Source organism: Penaeus monodon, chromosome 16, assembly GCF_015228065.2.
Source record: "Penaeus monodon isolate SGIC_2016 chromosome 16, NSTDA_Pmon_1, whole genome shotgun sequence".
Taxonomy (NCBI): Eukaryota; Metazoa; Arthropoda; class Malacostraca; order Decapoda; family Penaeidae; genus Penaeus; species Penaeus monodon.
Window position 1 is genome coordinate 7,671,639 of NC_051401.1, and position 4,610 is coordinate 7,676,248.

The window sequence follows — 4,610 nt, forward strand, 5'->3', positions numbered from 1 at the left end:
TTTCTTCTTTTCTTTTCTTTTCTTTTCTTTTTCTTTTTCTTTTTTGAGACGATTCCTGCCTGACGTGCCCGGCAACAGAAAGACAGTAAAGAATACAGCTTGACTGCTAAATTCTTGGACGAATGCAGAACGGATCCGAAGTTGCTCCCCTTCGACAGGTACAAAAACAAATCTATGCAGGATTCCTCTACAGCTCTCAGGTGAACCCAGGGAGCACAACACAGACAGACATTCGTATTGCAATTCAGCCGTGGTGGTGTCGTTGAACTGATTTTCGGGACAAGGCAATTGGATCTTTCTACAGAAATGTGTGTAGCAGGCGAGACTGGACACCCTCTTTCTCAAAATTTACAAGCTGAAATAGCAGGGAAAGAAGATAAGAGTTGGGTGATACCTGAAGCCACATCGAGCAACACACGTTCTGCTACAGTCCAACGTTTGATCGGATAAAAGATTCGCCTGACAGCTATTCGAGCTGCTGTCACGACCAAATTCGAATTTTGTGCGCTGCCCGACCTAAAAAGAGACCTGCACAAATGTAGCGCTCATAATTGGACAATCACTAAGATTGCTGTACGATTTCTAAAGCGGTCTTTGCGAAAGGTCACCGACCTCACCGGGACATGCGCGAAAAACAAGCACACATTACCGACTCATCAGCCAATATTCTTTTTACACGGATTTCTCAACGATTACTTGGCGATTGTGCAGCGACTTTGACCTCGGATGAATTACAATGGCAGTCATGCAGTCGTCGCGCTATCTTGCATAAAAAAGGGCTGGTACATTCCCGTTTCCGTTTCATTAATTACCGCCATTTTCTCGGGATTAAGGCTAAAACAAAAACAAAAACAAACAAAAAACAGTTTACACATATGAAATACTTTCTAGGCCAGTGAACCTTTAACGTTTTCGTGTTTACACTTACCGGAAAGTGGAAAATAAGAAATCCGATCATCTTTTGTACCTTGAAGTAAAAAGAAAGTTGAAGGATAAAATAAAAGGTGCGCCAATTTTTGCTTCAACTTTATTAAGATCATAAAAAAGGCGAGTCAAGTTTCTGCCACCGAGTCGAACCAGTGCTTTGAGGGATTCGGTACGGCCTATTCTTACAGGAATCTGCTGGAATTTTCTTATTTATAAACTGTTTCTAGGTTATTTTATGAGTAGGGAATGGAAGTAGAATACCTTTATAATTTTCCTAAAATCGCCCCTTTATGCTCCCAAGAGAGACCAAAATGAAATTAAATCACTGGAGTTGCCGAAGCGTGACGTCATATTTACTGCTTACGTCATTTTTTCTTTCTTTTTTGTAGTAGACGAATTTCGGTAATCTGGCAGCCCATGATAAACTACGAATTTACCAAAATGTGCATTTATGAATAACATTCCTTAAGTATGTCGCGTTGTATATTACTATATGCATACCATTTATTAGAAATATTTGGTACAATTATCCGTGCCGCATGCAGAGCCATCTACCCCGCAAATACAGAAAGAGCTGTAGTCACACTGTCTCAGTACAAAATCCTCGTTTCGGATGTGAAGTTTTGTTTACAGCTACTTGTGTTTCCGAATGCCTTCCCAACATTCCAGCGGAAGTGAACATTTAGTGATATTGTTACGACCTCAGGTTAAACACGAAATTCAGTGAAGTTAAAGTTCGTCGGGAAGTCGGGTCAACCACTCGTGCGTTCACCACAAGGTAAACCCGATTTGCATATTTTGTTGTATATAATAACGGATGAAGCAACGAGTCAGTGAGGGAGTCAGGGAGCTGAACTCCAGGTTTAGGAAGTTTGTTTATTTGTCTGTTTGTGCTCACACGGCGATCTTTGTTGTAGTTTGTGCGTGTAAGATGGGTAAATTGGGTTTATTCGTTCGTTCGTTTGCGGGTTCGAAACGTCAATTACCGAATCTTGGTTCGGGTTTTTGTATTTTATGCATTTTCTCTCTCTCCTCTAAAATATGATTTTTTGGCTCGGGTTTTCGGTCAATCTTTACGGTATGGACGCACGAAACTAGAATAATTTGAAAGTTATATTCTTGTAAAAGACCAAAGAGGCGCAGTGTGTCGTTAAAGGAAATAATCTGCAGAGACGAACGGTAACGCTAGAAATACAGGGAAAAAACATCACGGAAAGCTCCATTCACACTCCAAGCCCGCTTCAGTGTTCCCGTGTTGCAGCTCTTGCATGCCCTGCATACCGAGGTGAAGACTGTGAGGGGGTGTTGAGGGCAAAGCTCCCCATCAGCCCTCTCCCCTCCGGCAGTCACACCCAGTCACGGCTTTAGATTGTGAATAGATTTTGTGACGTGGAGTTGGGGACTTAACCCTGGCAAGTGCGTCCGAATTGCAAAGATTTACTCTTTCTATTTCTCTCTCTCTCTCTTTCTCTCCCCTTCTTCCTCTTCTCTCTTTTCCTCTCCCTATATTTCTCTGCTTCTCTCTTCTTTCCCCTTCTTTCTATTCCTTTTCCACTATTCTCTTATCATCTTACTTCCTCCATCACTTCGGATCTATCTTTCATTTTCTATTCTCCCTCTCCCACTCTTCTTTCTCTTCCCCCCCCTTTCTATCTCCTCTCCCTCTCCCCTCCACTCCCACCCACCCCACTCCCACTCCCACTCCCACTCCCACTCCCTCTCTCTCCCCATCCCCCTCCCTTCCCACTCCCTCTCCCCTCTCCTCCCCCCTCCCTCCCTCCCTCCTTCTCTCCTCCCGCTTTCTCCCCCCCCCTCTCTCCCCCTCCCACCCTCCCCTCTCCTCTCTTCTCTCTCCCCTCCCCCTCTCCTCCTCCCCTCTCTCTCTCTCTCCTCCTCCCCTCTCTCTCTCTCTCCTCCTCTCTCCTCTCTCTCTCCTCTCTCTTCTCCTCTCCCTCTCTCCTTCTCTCTCCTCCTCTCTCCTCTCATCTCTCTCTCTCTCTCTCTCCTCTCTCTTTCTCTCCTCTCTTCCTCCTCTATCCTCTGTCCCTCCTCTATCTCTCTCTCCTCTCTCTCTCCTCTCTCTCTCTCTCTCTCTCTCTCTCTCTCTGTCCTCCCCCTCTCTATCCTCTTTCTCTCTTACTCTCTATCTCCTCTCCCTCCCTCCCTCCATCCCTCCCTGCCTCCCTCTCTCTTCTCTCCCTCTTCCCCCCCATCTCTCTCATCTTCCCCCTCTCGCTCTCCCCCTATCTCTCCCTCTCTCCCCCCCCTCTGCTCTCCCTACTCTCGATCTCCTCTCTCTCTCTCTCCTCACCCTCTGTCCTCTCCCTCCTCTCCTCTCTCCCTCTATCTCTCTCTCTCTCTCACCTCGTTATTCCCCCCTCTCTCTCTCCCCTTCTATCCTCTCACAAACAAACTCTCCCTCCACCCTCTCTCCTCTCACCTCTCCCCCTTCCTCCCTATTACCCTCCATCTTCATCCCTCTCTCTCTCCTCCCCCCTCTCGCCCTCCCCCCCTCTCTCCCTCCCCCCCTCTCTCCCCCTCTCTCCCCTCCCCCCCTCTCTCCCTCCCCCCTCCCTCTCTCTCTCTCTCTCTCTCTCTCTCGCTCTCTCTCTCTCTCTCTCTCTCTTCTCTCTCCCTATCTCTCTCTATCTCTCTCTCCTCTCTCCCTCCCTCTCTATTTCTCTCTCTCTCCCTACTCTCTCTTTCTCTCCTCCCCCTCCCTCTCTCTCCCCCCCTCCCCCTCCCCTTCCTCCCCCCCCTCCCCCCCCCTCCCTAAACAAAAATCTTCCCCCTCTCCTGCCTTTCCCCCCCCCTCCCCCTTTCCCCCCCTTTTGTTATTCTCAAATCTTTTCTTTTTTTCTTCTCCCCCCCTTTTTTTTTTTTCTTTTTTAAAAATTTTTAAAAAAAAAATTTTAAAAAAAAATTTTTAAAAATTTTTAAAAAAAATAATATATAAAAAATTTTTTATTTTAATTTTTTTAAAAATAAATTTTTATATTAAATATTTTAATATTTTTTTTTTAATATATTTTAAATTAATAAAAAAAAAAATAAAAAAATAAATAAATAAAAAAAAAAATATATAATATAATAATATATATTTATTTTAAAATATATTATATATATATAATATAAAAATAAATAATATATATATATATATATTTTTATAAATATATATATATATATATATATATATATTATTTTATTTTTATATATATTTTAAATATATATATATTATATATTTTATAAAAATATTTTTTTTTTTATTTATTTTTTTTTTTTTTTTTTTTTTTTTGAGGGGGGGGGGAGTGAAATTTCAAGAACTATATTGTAAAAAAAAAAAATTGATGGAGAGTTCTCGACGCCAATACCTAAAATCTCGCACTTTATACACAGCATCCCTGAAGCAGCATCCCAGACAAAAGGTGTTTTCGCGTCTCTAGTTCGAGTGGTTGTTGAAAGGGTCCGGGCAGATTTGGGGGGTTCAAGCTTTTTGGTTAGGGGGGGGGGGGGGGGGGGGGGGGGGGGGAAAAAAAGGGGGGGGGGGGGGGGGGGGAAAAAAAAGAGAGGGGGGGGAGAGAGAAAGAAAAAAAGAGGGAGGGGGGAGAAAGAAAGAGAGAGGGAGGGGGAGGGGGAGAGAAAGAGAGAGGGGGGGGAGAGAGAGGGAAAAAGGGGAAAGGGGG

At 43.8% G+C, this 4,610-nt stretch overlaps 1 long non-coding RNA gene across 1 annotated transcript in view; it reads left to right on the top strand.

Annotated features, from left to right (window-relative positions):
• Nucleotides 1-1,506: 1,506 nt before the first annotated feature.
• Nucleotides 1,507-4,610, top strand: part of LOC119582479 — a 20,563-nt gene continuing 17,459 nt past the window's right edge. Inside the window, exon 1 of the long non-coding RNA XR_005229638.1 lies at nt 1,507-1,705. This is a non-coding gene — a long non-coding RNA (uncharacterized LOC119582479). The remainder of the gene's footprint in view (nt 1,706-4,610) is intronic.